This window comes from Aythya ferina, assembly GCF_964211825.1.
Source record: "Aythya ferina genome assembly, contig: HAP1_SCAFFOLD_70, whole genome shotgun sequence".
Lineage (NCBI taxonomy): Eukaryota > Metazoa > Chordata > Aves > Anseriformes > Anatidae > Aythya > Aythya ferina.
The window spans coordinates 332,801-348,971 of record NW_028181440.1 but is presented as its reverse complement, the minus strand read 5'-3'; the positions used below and the strand labels follow the sequence as shown (position 1 = coordinate 348,971).

Below are 16,171 nucleotides of genomic sequence, written 5' to 3'. Positions count from 1 at the left end.
AGTAACAATAACCAAAGTTAAATACCATACTCCATGAGTCAGAAAACCGAAATAGACAACACAATTCCAGATGGACCTTAAAGCGAGCTCTTTCCTTAAGGTCCCCAAATATACTTATGGTGCTTACCACAAAGTATATACCAAACACTGCCTCGCAGAAGATGACCTTCTGACTTACAGACAGTTCCAGATACAGATGGACCCCAAGGTCCCCAGATATACTTGCGGTACTAACCACAAAGTATATACCAAATACTGTCCTGCAGAAGTCACCTTCCGACTTACTGGACAGTCCTAGATGACCGGTCTACCAGAAAACCAAACCAGAATAAAGAATATACTCACTTACAATGATGGGGTCCTTGTCTGCCTCTGCAGTGATCCGGTGAGTCGAGGAGTCCCTCCGGGAAATCCCGGGGGTACCCTAGGGAGTCCTGTCCCCAGCGGGTCCTGCGGTCCGGCAGAGAGGTCGTCCCATCTGGGGTGCCAGGTTGATTCAAAGATCGAAGCCGAAATTCCTTTAAGTGGTATATTCTTTATTGCTGCGCTGGATGCACGGGGGATCTCTCCACCTATCGTGCATACCCAAAGCAGAAAGCAGTCTTGAATTTATACAATCAATCTATCAATATTCTACAAGTGCCTATACATATGCATTACCTATCCCCGCCTTCCCTCGCTTCTCATGCTAATTAGCCTTTTGGCACCTTGCGCCTGCGTAGAGCCTTCCAAGAATTGTGGGCAGGGGTCTTTGGGACGTGGGCAGGGGTCTTTGGGAGGAAGACCCCGAGTCTTCCTCACAGTGTACTTTTCACCTTTGGTCAGGAATCTGCTGAATTGGCAGGTTTCTTAATTGCAAGAGCTGGTTGTTGCTAATTCTTCCGTTTGTTGTATCTTTATAATGAATTCCAATGTCCAGTTTCAAGATTTATAGTCCTTACATTCGTTTCTCTGTCCGTCTGCCGCTTCCTTATCATGAGTTCCAGTGTCTTGTTTCGAGATATACAGTCCATGTCTGGGGATTGCCCTTGCCTCCCCAATACCTCCCCAGTACCTCCTTAATCAGCTCATAGTCTTCCTCTCCCCCTTTGTACTTACTTGGCACCATACCAAGTTTATAGAACATTCTCTTCAAGACTTGTCTCCCAGCCGTCCTTCAGCTTCTTTTTCCTTCCTCTTAATCTCTCGGCCCCCCTAACCAGATACCAAAGATCCGCATAGTATCCCATAACAGTCACTAGTTGTTATCAGTTGTTCTGAAACTCCCAGACATCAAACACAAACAGCTTCACGAGTAATTGAAACATTCTTCCCCAGCCATTCACAGACACATCTATAGCAGTGTTAGAAATAGAAGTCCGGAATAACAAAAGCAAACAGGTTCATAAATTTAAGGAGTGATAAATTGACTAGAATGAGGGGGAGACTGGGACACACTGCAGCTGAGGTTCAAGAATTAAATTGCCAGTGCAGGGCCCAGAGGCAGACAGGATTCAAACAGAATTGTTCTTTATGGACACGAATTGTTAAAACATTCCTCACACCCTTATCATAAGCCATACAACAACAGTTACATGTACACTTACGCTTGCACTTACCCTAGCAATTACTCGTACAATTACCCTTAACCTTACTATTAAGTTAACCCTAAACCTTACCCTTATCCTAACACTTACCCTTATCCTAAACCTTACCCTTTTTGCTACACTTACCCTTTGCCTAATTCTAAACCTTACCCTAACCCTCACCCTTACCCTTAGCATTATACTTACTTTTACCCTTGACCTAAACCTTACCCCAACCCTTACCCTGACCCTTACATTAACCCTAACCCTTACCCTAACCCTAACTCTAATCCTAACCCTTAACCTAAACCTTACACTTAATCTTACCTTTAACCTTACCCTTAAACTAATACATACCCTTACGTTTCCCTCACCATAACCCTAAAATTAACCGTAACCATTACCTGAACACTTATCCTTGCCTAACCCTAACCCTTACTCTAACTTTTACCCGGACCCGGACCCTTAGACTTCCCCTTCCCCTTCCCCTTACTCTTCCCTTTACCCTAACCCTTACCCTTACACTTACGGTTACCATTTACCTTACCCTTACCCTAACACTTAACCTTAACCTAACCCTAACCCTAAACCTTACCTGAACCCTTACCCTGACCCTTACATTAACCCTAACCCTAAAACTTAACCTTAACCTTACCCTTAACCTTAACCTAATACTTACCCTTACTTTTCCCTCACCCTAACCCTAAAATTAACCCTAACCATTACCCTCACCCTAACCCTTACTCTAACCCTTACCCTTACCATAACCCATACTCTAACACATACTTCTACCCGTAACCGTACCCTTACCGTAACCCTTACCCTTACCGTTACCGTTACCCTTACCCTTACCGTTACCGTTACCCTTACCCTTACCGTTACCCTTACCCTTACCGTTACCCTTACCATTACCCTTAACCTAACCCTAAACCTTATCCTTATCCTAACACTTACCCTTACCGTAAACCTTACCCTTTCTGCTACACTTACCCTTAGCCTAAATCTAAACCTTACACTTACCCTTAGCCTAACCCTCGCCCTTACCGTTACCCATACCCTTATTCTTACCCTTACCCTAACCCTTACCTTTACACTTATGGTTACCATTAACCTTACCCTTACCCTAACACTTATCCTGAACCTAACCCTTACCCTAAACCTTACCCCAACCCTTACCCTGACCCTTACATTAACCCTAACCCTTACCCTAAACCTTACCCTTACTCTTAACCTTAACCTTACCCTTAACATTCACCTAATACTTACGCATACATTTTCCTGACTTTAACCCTAAAACTAACCCTAACCATTACCCTAACACTTAACCTTACCCTAACCCTAACCCTTACTCTAACCCTTACCCTGACCTGTACCCTTACACTTACCCTTACCCTTTTACTTACCCTAATTCTTACCCATACCATAACCCATACCCTAACACATATTTGTACCCTTAACCTTACCGTTACCGTTAACCTTACCCTTACCCTTACTCTATCCGTTACCCTTACGCTTACCCTTAACATAAACCTTACACTTGACCTTACCCTTACCATAAGCCATACAACAACACTTACATGTACACTTACGCTTGCACTTACCCTAGCAATTACTCGTACAATTACCCTTAACCTTACTATTAAGCTAACCCTAAACCTTACCCTTATCCTAACACTTACCCTTATCCTAAACCTTACCCTTTCTGCTACACTTACCCTTTGCCTAATTCTAAACCTTACCCGAACCCTCACCCTTACCTAAATCTAACTAAAATCTAACCATTACCCTAACCCCTCACCCTTACAATATACATATTTTTACCCTTTACCTAAACCTTTACCCCAACCCTTACCTTGACCCTTACCCTAACCCTAATCCTTACACTAAACCTTACACTTACTCTTAACCTTAACCTTAGCTGTAACCTAATACTTACTCTTACGTTTCCCTCACCCTAAACCTAAAATTAGCCTAACCATTACCCTAACACTTACCCTTACTCTAACCCTTACCATGAACTTAAGTGTAAGTGTTAGGATAACGGTAACCTTAAGGGTGACCCTTAAGCTTATCCTTAATGTTTATGGTTAGGTTAAGGGTAATTGTACGAGTAATTACTAGGATAAGTGTAAGCGTAAGTGTACATATAAGTGTTGATGTATGGCTTATGGTAAGGGTAAGGTAAAGGGTAAGGTTTATGTTAAGGGAAAGTGTAAGAGTAACGGATAGAATAAGGGTAAGTGTAACGGTTAAGTGTTAGGGTAATGGTTAGGGTTAATTTTAGGATTAGGGTGAGAAAAATGTAAGGTTAACTACTAGCTTAAGGTTAAGGGTAAGGTTAAGGTTAAGAGTAAGTGTAAGGTTTAGGTTAAGGGTTAGGGTTAATGTAAGGTTCAGGGAAAGGTTTGGGGTAAGGTTTAGGGTTAGGTTCAGCTTAAGGGTAAGGGTTGGGGTAAGGTTAAGGGTATGGATAAGGATAAGTGTAAGGGATAGGGTAAGGGTAAGGGTTAGCGTAAGGGTAAGATTAATGGTAAGGTTTATGTTAAGGGTAAGCGTAAGGGTAACGGATAGAGTAAGGGTAAGGGTAACGGTAAGGTTAAGGGTACAAATATGTGTTAGGGTATGGGTTATGGTATGGGTAAGAGTTAGGGTAATGTAAGGGTAAGGGTGAGTGTAAGGGTATGGGTCAGGGTAAGGGTTAGAGTAAGGGTTAGGGTTAGGGTAAGGGTAAGTGTTAGAATAATGGTTAGGGTTAATTTTAGGGTTAGGGTGAGGGAAACGTAAGGGTAAGTATTGGGTTAAGGTAAGGGTAAGTGTAAGGTTTAGATTTAGGCTAATGGTAAATGTAGCAGAAAGGGTAAGGTTTACGATAAGGGTAAGTGTTAGGGTAAGGGTAAGGTTTAGGGTAACATAAAGGGTAAGGATTACGGTAAGGGTAAGGGTACGGGTAGAATTTGTTAGAATATGGCTTATGGTAAGGGTAAGGTTTAGGGTAAGAGTAAGTGTAAGTGTATGTGTAAGGGTACGGGTCATTGTAAGGGTTAGAGTAAGGGTTAGGGTAAGGGTAGGTGTTAGGGTAATCGTTAGGGTTAGTTTTAGGGTTAGGGTGAGGGAAACGGAAGGGTAAGTATTAGGTTAAGGTTAAGGGTAAGGTTAAGGTTAAGAGTAAGTTTTAGGGTAAGGGTAAGGGTTAATGTAAGGGTCAGAGTAAGGGTTAAGGTAAGGTTTAGGGTTAGAGTTAGGTTAAGGTTAAGTTTTAGGGTAAGGGTAAGTTATATGTATAAGGATAAGTGTAAGGGTAAGTGTTAGGGTAAGTGTAAGGATAAGGATAAGTGTACAAGTCAGGGTAAGGTTTAGAGTTAGGATTAGGGTTTGGGTTAGGGTAAGGGTAAGTGTTAGGGTAATGGTTAGGGTTAATTTTAGGTGTATGGTGACGGATAAGAAAGGGTAAGTAGTAGGTTAAGGTTAAGCGTAAGGTTAAGGTTAAGAGTAAGTGTAAGTTTTAGGGTACGGTTTAGGGTTAATGTAAGGGTCAGGGTAAGTGTTTGAGTAAGATTTAGGGTTAGGGTAAGAGTAAGTATATGGGTAATGGTAAGGGTAAGTGTTAGGGTTAGGGTAAGTGTAAGGTTTAGATTTAGGCTAAGGGTAAGTGTAGCAGAAAGGGTAAGGTTTACGGTAAGTGTAAGTGTAAGGATAAGGTTAAGGTTTAGGCTTACGTTAAGGGTAAGGGTAATGCTTTGGTAAGGGTAAGAGTAAGGGTAAAGGTAAGGGTTACGGTAAGGGTAAGGGTACTGGTAGAAGTATGTGTTAGAGTACGGCTTATGGTAAGGGTACAAGTAGCTCCCCCCCCAGAGACAGGACCCAAAGGTGTACAACCAGTTCCCAACACCCCTGAGACACAGGCCCCAACCCCCCCCCCAGACACAGCGACCCAAATTCTACAAGCAGCTCCCAACCCCTGCCAGGCAGGCCCCCTACCCTATACAAGCAGCTCCCAACCCTCCCCCCCCCCTGCCCCGAGGGAGGCCTTCAAGGCCCCCACAAACACAGGCCCCTACAGTGTACAGGCAGCTCCCAGCCACCCCCAGATGCTGGCCCCAAAGTTGTACAAACAGCTCCCAGCCACCCTGCAGAAACAGATTCCTACATTGTACAAGCAGTTCCCAGCCCGCTAGACACAGGCCCTGACCCCCCACACATGCAGGCCCCAAAGGTGTACAAGCAGCTCCCACCCCTCCCCCAGACGCAGGTCCCAAGCCCCCCCCCCAAACACAGGCCCCTACAACCAGCACCCAACCCCCTACCCCCGATGCCAGGCCCAAAGGTGTAGAAGCAGCTCCAAACCTCCTCCCTCAACCCAGGCTCCAACAGTGTACAAGCAGCTCCCAACCAACCCTCCCCTTCCCCCCCGCCCCCCGACACAGGCTCCAAAGGAATACAAAGAGCTCCCACCCCTCCCCCAGATGCAGGTCTCAACCCCCCCCCGCCCCCAGAAGCAGGCCCCAAAGGTGTAGAGTCAGCTCCCAACCCCCTCAATGCTGGCCCCTAGGGTCTACAAGCAGCTCCCCCCTTGCCCCCAGATACCGGCCCCCAGACACAGACCCCAAAAGCCTAATCACAGGCCCTGAACTCTAGAGGCAGGCTCCAAAACCCAGGACAAAGCCCCAGTGGTTCGAGACAGGGCCCAAATCCCAGACACAGGCCCCAAACGCTAAACATATGCCAAAAGAAGTATTAGTGCTGGTGCCAAATGTTACAGACAGGCCCAAAAGCCCGAGATGCTCAAGGCTGAGACGTAACTTTGTAATACACAATAAATGTTTGTTCATTGTCTTTTGTATTATAAAACAAGGAGTTCCGTTTGAGGAGCAGGAGTTGCAAAAGCTCCCTGCTGAAGTAAGATGTATAATACTTGGCTAGACACTATGAAAATTCTTTTGCTTAATGTAACAAAAAAGAGAACCCCCTCCCCTTCTCTCCTTCTGCATCTCAGTTGCCTCTTTTGTTCAAAGACACTGCTGCAAAGTTCATGTAACCATCTCCTGATAAGTTGCTAAACTAGTGTATCAACATCCTGCATTCCTGTCTCACGCTGGGCCAACATGACCAAATAAAAAAAAAGAAGTTGAACCACAACGCGGAGGAAGACTACGGCCTTCATCTTCACGACCACCAGAGGGACAGAGACGACCCCCTAGCAACAGTGCGCGCAGTCGCAGAATATACCAGGATGTGCTGCGTAATCCCAGAATTACCAAGATATAAAAAGGGACCCTGGCGGGGGTGAGGTGCGCGCCGTTGGTGGAGCCGAGACTCCCCGGCCGCCCAGCGCTGTTTTGCTTGCTGTTGCTTACTCAATAAATTCCTTTCTATTATTAATGCAATGCTCTCCGAAAATTAATTAAGGGGGCAACTTATAACAAATTTGGTGCCGTGACTCGGATGAAGGCAATCTGATTGAAAGACCTTCGGAGGGGGCGCCCCGCTGATTTCAGCGGCCTTCGCTAGGACTGCTTTCATTCAAATCCTTCACCGACGAACCCTAAATTCGGCAGCAAGCAAATAAAGCCGGCAACCCCTAGTAATCTTTGTGCACGAAGACCGAACGAAGACTCAGGAGTGAGTAAGTATAGGCCGGTGATCCGTTCGGTTGGGGTTGGGTATCCTGGAGCGTGTCGCTGTGAGACGTCCAATTGCGGACGAAGCGAGTGCGGACCCCTCGGTAGTGCAGTTCCCACATCCCGCGAGGGACTGGGCCACGAAAAGGGGGAAGCGATTTGTGTGTGCGTGTGAAGGCGCTCCAGAAGATGGGACAGAAGAAGAGTAAGCCTTCTGGTCCCATGGGCGGGGTAACGTCTGATGTTAGGTTACCCCGGGATTAATGATTAAAAATTGGGAGGATTCCCCTTTTAGGCGGGGAAGGAATAAAGTAAAAATGATACATTATTGTGTTGAAGTTTGGGGTGGTAAACAGATTTGAGGAGACCACCTTTACTGGCCTGTATTTGGGTCCTTTGAAGATTGGGTTTGCCAGGCCCTAAATATTTATGTAAACTCAAAAGAACCTTTTAGTTTGGAAGAAAGTGAATATGCACATTTGTGGATCAGCTCGGAAACTCGAGCCAATTTATATCCTCTAAAAGAAAAAGGAGGGGATGGGAGGCACAAGATAAACCGAGAATTAGAGATTCCAGCCCCACTGCCTCCCTATATTCCACCATCCCCACCTGCAGCCCCTCCAACTCCCGGGCTTCCTAATCTGCAACCCCGGGGAGACTCTGATAGCAACTCTGATTCTAGCACTCAGGGACCAGTGACTAGGAATATGTGGCAGTACCCATTAACTCCGGGGACGTCTGAGATTTTAAGAAAGAGACAGGAGGAGGGTAAGTGATCTTTAATGGCAACTGGCATAATGTTTGCAGCTGCTGAGGAATAATTCTAACTGGAATAATAACTGTACATTGTATATTGTATATATAAAAGCCCGGGCATTTTTGTTAAAGTGTTCTTTTATACATACGTTAATATGTTAATATGTAAATATAAGAACTGCCATTGAGGTGTATGTCTAAGGGAACAAAATTTGCCCAGGCATATTATCGGCTCATCAGGTTTAAATGTCCCCAGTGTAATTGTCTACAGGCAGTTAATTTACAGTGGTCTGTTTTTACTTGTGTATCTGTATATTGTGGATTTTGGAGGGATTGGGATTGACTAGTAAAGAGCTTCTAGGAAAACGGTGGAATATTAACCACTGTAGATTACAATAGGAAAAGTTCAAAGCAAAGAAATCCCGAGGAAAAGCCTCCTAGGATGTATACTAACACATTGGAGGGATATAGTGGGGTGAGAGGGTACAGAAAGTAAAAGAACTCTTATCAAATATTGTAATCAGTGGTGGCCACTTTATAAACTAGAGGATGGAGCGGAGTGGCCCCTAAATGGAACTACTAATTATAACACCATATTACAGTCAATGTTTTTGTGGAGAGAAGGAAAACAGGATGAAATGTTGTATATTGATGTTGTTTCAGCATCTTGGAGGGAAAAGGTATGGAATTAAGTTGGCCCCTGACTGAGCCTTTGATGTCGGCATTAGAAAAGTAAAGGCTAGAGAAAGATAAAGGAAGTGTTAAAAAGTTTGTGGAAAGTGTTAAAGGTATTCGAAGTTGAATGAGCAGGGAAAGGTGATGTAGGTATTATCTAAGTAACAGTCTAGAAGTTTTGGTATATTTGCATATTTGTTGTGGTGTTTGTTCAGTTTCCCAAGCATCAGGGAGGGGGGAACAGCCCGCTCCACCAGGGGCCTCTCCAGCGGCCGCAGGGGGGCTTCGGCTCCAGCGCCTGGAGCGCCTCCTCCCCCTCCTTCTGCACTGACTTTGGTGTCTTCGGGGGGGGTTTCTCGCTCTCCCAGCTGCTGTTGAGCAGCAGGTTTTTGTTTGTTTGTTTGTTTGTTTGTTTGTTTTCGTGGATGTGCTCTCACAGAGGCACGGACTATGTTGCTATGGCTTGGCTCTGGGCAGCAGTGGGCCCCTTTAGGGCCAGATGAAATTGTCCCTTATCTACCACGGGGAGGTTTCTGTTTTTGTTTTGTTTTGTTTTTCACGGGGGCTGCCACTGCAGTTTCCCACCCCCACACCCCTCACACACCCTCAAACCTTGCCATCAAACCCAATACACTGGAGCAGCTAAGTCATTACTGACTTGTAAAGTATCAGGGATTAAATTAACTAATGAAACCCTAAATGTGATGGGGGTAGAAGGGACTGGGATAACAGTGCCACTTTTGGGGGATACCAAGCTGAGACCAGGGGATAAAATGATCACTGGGCAATTATTGTATGTATCCAAGGCGGAAACTAACTTGTTGGGAAGGGATTTGATGATTAAATTGGGCATTCAACTAGTAAATTGTTAGACTGGAATAACAGTGTTATTAATGGAGTGCTCTCAGGCCCTGAGAGCAAACGTATATTCACCTCTGACTGGAAAGACCCTGAAATGGGGGCGGAAGCAACAATATAGGTGGACAATTTTACTTTAGGGGTTTACAGGGACACCTATCTATTTGGATAAATTCTAAAAAAGATTTTGGAGCAATTACAACCTCCCAAGGAGGTATTAATGTTATGAATATGTGGATCATTTTAAGGAAAATCGATACTCCCTGATGGGAGAGAAATGCTGAATAAAGTGATAATGAGGCAAATAACTGTTTTACATCAGAAGAATCATTGGGAGGTGCAAGCAATGTGTGATGTTGTTCTAAGAAAGCATGTCTGTGTAGGAATATATACTTTAGGGAAGCACACATGCAGAGGATGTACTATATGTCAAAGGATAAATAAAAAGGTCTTCTGTAACCTATCTAGAGGGGGACGGGAGCCAGGGCTTTGACCTTTCCAAAGTATACAGGTAGATTTTACTGAGTTACTTGTTTGTCCTAATCGACCACGTGACTGAATGGGTGTAAAGCTTTACTGCAAGGATTAAAGCAGGCCTTAGAGATCGAGTGGGATTTTCACAGCCCCTGGCACCCCTCCTCTTCTGGAAAGGTAGAGCAAATGAATGGTGAAATTAAGAAACAACTAACAAAACTTGTGCTGGAAACTAAGGCTTCTTGGGTAAAATGCTTACCTCTTGCACTGTTAAACATATGGACACAGCCCAGAACTGGTATAGGAATTTCTCCTTTTGAAATGCTATATGGTATGCCCTATGACTCGGAATTGCCACTTGATCACCCTCAATTCTAATTAAGACTTGGAAAGAGACTTCTTTAACACCACGATGGGGAAGGCCCCTATGTTGTTTTGCTTACCACAGAAACGGCTATTTGAACTGCGGAGAAAGGATGGACGCATGCTGGCCGAGTGAAAGGACCAATCCGGGAACGTAAATGGGAGGCAGCTCCAGGCCCTGACGACTTGAAGCTGACACTAAGACGGACTCGATAAGTATTGTGTATTATCTGTGTATTGTGGGAAGGGGAGGAGGCCCTGTTTCGAAGGCTCCCTAGTAGGTTCCCCTGAAGAACACTGCTGCTGCCAAGAAGAACCGATACCTTGTAGTTCGCTACAACCGAACTGACAAGCGAGGCAGAGAAGTGAAAACGGTGGGGGACTGAGGGGCCGACAATTTAGATGGGCTCCGACCACCTCCTACGATACATGGGAGTCAGTATCATCGTTTTGGTCAGCTATGGGTCTGCGCATCCCCACCAGCCTTTTAAATGGAGCTTAATCAGATGGGAGGATCAATTCATCATCCAGCAAACAACGACAGCGGGTGCTCCCAGTTTCCGCATCACATTATGTGACCTGGTGTCAGTGCAGCCACGCTTTAACCTATCAGGATTTTATTTCTGCCCAAGTTCTAACCCAGGAAAGGGGTACTGTAATTATCCAAACGCATATTATTGTGCATACTGGGGGTGTGAAACCATTGCTACGGACTGGACACTCGGGGCTGGTCGGAATAAATTCTTACAAGTGGGATATGGGCCGCAAGGTTGTAACTGACAAGTGGATCCCCGTTACAGGTGGCAAGGGCATGGTATAGGGTATACAGGAACCTTCCATGGAAATAAAGAAATTTGCAAGGTTCTATATATAAATATAACAAACTTGGACGATACTAGCTGGGTACTAGGAAAATGTCAGATTTTACGAACACAGAACAGATAGGGGAGGACTCATACTAATAAAAAGGAGGATGCTGATAGGCCCCAGGCAGTAGGAACAAATGAGGTATTGTCAGAAAATGTCCAGGGAATCCAGCCTGTGGAAAATACTACAGTGCCAACCCTCGGCAGCCCTACAAGCTCAGGTAAAGCTGAGAATGATAACATAGTTGAGAATAACATATGGGGGGGGGTCATGAATGCCAGCTACCAATTATTAAACAAAACAAGCCCAAATGTAACAAAACACTGTTGATTATGCTTTAGTATAAGGCCTTCATATTATGATGCTATTGGGGATCCTGGGGAGCCCACCCGCACAAACAAGAACAGCCCTCTACATTGCAGTTGGGGAAAAGACATAAGGGTAACACTAACACAAGTCACTGGAGGTGGTAGGTGTGTGGGCACGGTTCCTAGTGGGAAGTGTCATCTATGTAATACCATGGAGAATGGAAAACAATCAACCGAGTGGCTAATCCCAGCCAACAACGCTAGGTGGGTTTGTTCATGAGTGGGCGTAACTCTTTGTCTATCACTAAAACTCTTTAATGCGTCTCGTGATTTTTGTATACAGGTGATAATTATACCAAGGATTCTATACCACCCTGAGGATTGTATGTATACCCAGCACACAGTGGCAAGTTATCATCTGGAAAGACGGGAACCATTCACGGCTCTAACTTTGGCCACCCTAATAATCCTGGGAGGAGCTAGAGTGGGGACCAGGGTAGCCTCATTGGTTAAACAAAATCAAGAATTTACTTCCTTACGCGTTGCTGTGGACGAGGACCTGACCCAAACTGAACAATCCATCTCGGCCCTGGAAAATCTATCAGGTCACTTCAGAGGTAGTGTTACAAAATCGTAGGGGATTAGATTTGGTATTTTTCAACAGGATGGGCTGTTTGCAGCCCTGAAAGAGGAATGCTGTGTATGCTGATCACACTGGAGTGGTAAGAGATACAATGGCAAGACCCAGGGAAGGGTTGGAAAAAAGGAAACAGGAGAATGAAGCCCAACAGAGCTGGTACGAATCTTGGTTTAATTATTCACCTTGGCTTACTACTTTATTATCAACAATAGCAGGACCTTTGTTGTTATTAATAATAGCACTAACTTTTGGACCATGTATTTTTAATAAATTGATTGCGATTGTAAAGGGATGTTTAGAAGCGGCACATCTAATGCTCATACATGCCAAATACGAGCCAATAAGTACCAACGAAGGAATCGAGGAAACATTAGTTCTTAATAGCCAGGCATTGCAGAGCTTCAATGAACAAAATGAGTAACTAAAAGAAAAAGGAGGGATTGTAATACACAATAAATGTTTGTTCATTGTCTTTTGTATTATAAAACAAGGAGTTCCGTTTGAGGAGCAGGAGTTGCAAAAGCTCCCTGCTGAAGTAAGATGTATAATACTTGGCTAGACACTATGAAAATTCTTTTGCTTAATGTAACAAAAAAGAGAACCCCCTCCCCTTCTCTCCTTCTGCATCTCAGTTGCCTCTTTTGTTCAAAGACACTGCTGCAAAGTTCATGTAACCATCTCCTGATAAGTTGCTAAACTAGTGTATCAACATCCTGCATTCCTGTCTCACGCTGGGCCAACATGACCAAATAAAAAAAAAGAAGTTGAACCACAACGCGGAGGAAGACTACGGCCTTCATCTTCACGACCACCAGAGGGACAGAGACGACCCCCTAGCAACAGTGCGCGCAGTCGCAGAATATACCAGGATGTGCTGCGTAATCCCAGAATTACCAAGATATAAAAAGGGACCCTGGCGGGGGTGAGGTGCGCGCCGTTGGTGGAGCCGAGACTCCCCGGCCGCCCAGCGCTGTTTTGCTTGCTGTTGCTTACTCAATAAATTCCTTTCTATTATTAATGCAATGCTCTCCGAAAATTAATTAAGGGGGCAACTTATAACAACTTGGCTTTCTGAATTACTGGAAAGCAGCTTTCATTCTCAGATAATTGTGTGAAGGCTGATTAAGGAGCTATTGGGGAGGCAAGGACAATCCCCAGACAAGGACTGTATATCTCGAAACAAGATACTGGAACTCATGATAAGGAAGCGGCAGGCGGACAGAGAAACGAATGTAATGACTAGAACTCTCGAAACTGGACATTGGAATTCATTATAAAGATACAACAAACGGGAGAATTGGCAACAACCAGCTCTTGCAATTAAGAAACATGCCAATTCAGCAGATTCCTGACCAAAGGTGAAAAGTACACTGTGAGGAAGACTCGGGGTCTTCCTCCCAAAGACCCCTGCCCACGTCCCAAAGACCCCTGCCCACAATTCTTGGAAGGCTCTGCGCAGGCGCAAGGTGCCAAAAGGCTAATTAGCATGAGAAGCGAGGGAAGGCGGGGATAGGTAATGCATATGTATAGGTGCTTGTAGAATATTGATAGATTGATTGTATAAATTCAAGACTGCTTTCTGCTTTGGGTATGCACGATAGGTGGAGAGATCCCCCGTGCATCCAGCGCTGCAATAAAGAATATACCACTTAAAGGAATTTCGGCTTCGATCTTTGAATCAATTTGGCGACCCAGATGGGACAACCTCTCTGCCGGACTGCAGGACCTGCTGGGAACAGGACTCCCTAGGGTACCCCCGGGATTTCCCGGAGGGACTCCTTGACTCACCGGATCACTGCGGAGGCAGACAAGGACCCCATCATTGTAAGTGAGTATATTCTTTATTCTGGTTTGGTTTTCTGGTAGACCGGTCATCTGGAACTGTCTGTAAGTCAGAAGGTGATCTTCTGCGAGGCAGTGTTTGGTATATACTTTGTGGTTAGCACCGTAAGTACATGTTTGGGGACCTTAAGGAAGGAGCTCGCTTTAAGGTCCATCTGGAATTGTGTTGTCTGTTTTGGTTTTCTGACTCATGGAGTATGGTATTTAACTCTGGTTCTTGTTACTGCGATTTTGGCTATTTTCCTGGTGGTAATAGTAGGTTCGTGGCATTGTTATAAGAAAGATATCGTTACGGTGTTACACAGTTCGGTTTTCTGACTTATCGCATGTGGAATTTGACTCTGACTATTGTTACTGTGATTTTGGCAATATTGCTGGTAATAGTAGTTTTGTGACATCGCTACTGAAAGATATTGCGTGCCCGTATTTTTGTGAGTGATACGTTTTGTGATACGCTTTTGTAAGTAACGTGTGTATTCTGAAAGTGTAAACTGGAAACTGGGGGGGGCAAACAAGCAGTGAAATTTTAAAGAAAAGTGTGTTAGGATGTGTTTTAAGTCACTGGAAGGATATTGGAGGATCTGCCGGTGGAAGTGTGAACAGGAAAACATTGATAAAATATCGTAATCAGTGGTGGCCGCTTTATAAGCTGGAATGTGGAGAAAAGTGGCCCCTAAACGGAACTTTAAACTATAATATTTTGCTACAGTTAATGTTGTTTTTTGAGAAGCAGAACAGGATGAAATGTTGTATACTGATGTTTCAGCATCTTGGTGGGAAAAGGTAGGGAATTAAGTTGGCCCCTGACTGAACCTTTGATGTTGGCATTAGAGAAGTACAGGCTGGAGAAAGATAAAGGAAGTGTTAAAAGGGTTGTTGAAAGTGTTAAAGGTGTTTGAAGTTGAATGAGCAGGGAAAGAGGATGTAGGAATGTTAATAGTTCTGCCTCTGCCCGAGGCAGAGATCTTAAAATCATGGGTGTTAGCCCTTTAGGGCAAAGGGACCATGATCGGTCCGAGAGAGTTGTCACAGAAACAGAAAAGAGGTCAACTCTTAAAACAACCTGAGTTCATGTGCGAGCTCAGATTGCTGATGGGACCGTTCAGGGAACTGTGGACAATTGCATTCCCCGACCGACCCCCACTAAGACCCGAATCATCCTGAAAATTATGAACGGTTAAGTAAATACTAAAACCTGGATGAATTGGGAATTGAGAATATGCTTCCAACAAGGTCTAAAAGAAAGCCCTATGGAATTTTTGGACCAACTCTGAAATGTAATGAAAATAAATAAATAAATAACTAAATAAATAAAACAAAACGGTTTGGACCTGGCTTTGGAGGACAAATTGACTAGCCTTTTCCTAGGGTAATCAACCCCTGATTTCAACAGGAATAACGGGGACCTGGGGAATCTACCCTAGCGGATCCTCCACTGGTTATAATGAAGCTAGGGGAGGAATGGAAGTGAAATTTCTTATTGCTATGGGGCAACGTATTCAGTTCTAAATCAAGCATTAATGCCTTCACAGAATTATTATGTTAGGGTAAAAGGTGTGTCGTGGTTTAACCTGGCCGGCAGCTAAACACCACGCAGCTGTTCGCTCCCCCTCCCCCTCCCTCTCTGGGACGGGGGAGAGAAATGGAAAGTGAAGCCCGTGAGTTGAGATAAAGACAGTTTAATAAGACAAAATAATAATAATAATAATAATAATAATAATAACAATAATAAAAACAATAATAATAATACAATGATGATAATAGTACCACTAGTAATAATGTGTACAAACAAGTGATGCACAATGCAATTGCTCACCACCCGCTGACCGATGCCCAGCCTAACCCCGAGCAGTCCGGCCCCCTCCCCCTGGCTAGCCACCCCTATGTATTGTTTAGCCTGACGTCAGATGCTATGGAATACCCCTTTGGCTAGTTTGGGTCACCTGTCCTGGGTCTGTCCCCTCCCAGCTCTTACTGCACCCCCAGCCTGCCTGTTGGCAGGACAGAGCAAGAAGCTGAGATGTCCTTGGCTTGGTATAAGCATTGCTCTGCAACAACTGAAACATCGGGGTGTTATCAGCACTCTTCTCATCCTAAGCCAAAACATAGCATTCTCCCAGCTACTAGGAAGAAAATTAACTCTGTTCTAACTGAAACCAGGACAAGGTGTAACCGAAAAGGCTTATTTTTGTGAACCTTTGAAGT

General features: G+C 44.5%; 1 long non-coding RNA gene across 1 annotated transcript; it reads left to right on the top strand.

The window, feature by feature from the left end:
- Window positions 1-6,826: 6,826 nt before the first annotated feature.
- Window positions 6,827-13,147, top strand: LOC311428399. The gene is made up of 2 exons (XR_014687704.1): window positions 6,827-7,188; window positions 11,828-13,147. It is a non-coding gene; the product is annotated as an uncharacterized lncRNA (long non-coding RNA).
- The last annotated feature ends 3,024 nt before the right edge of the window (window positions 13,148-16,171 follow it).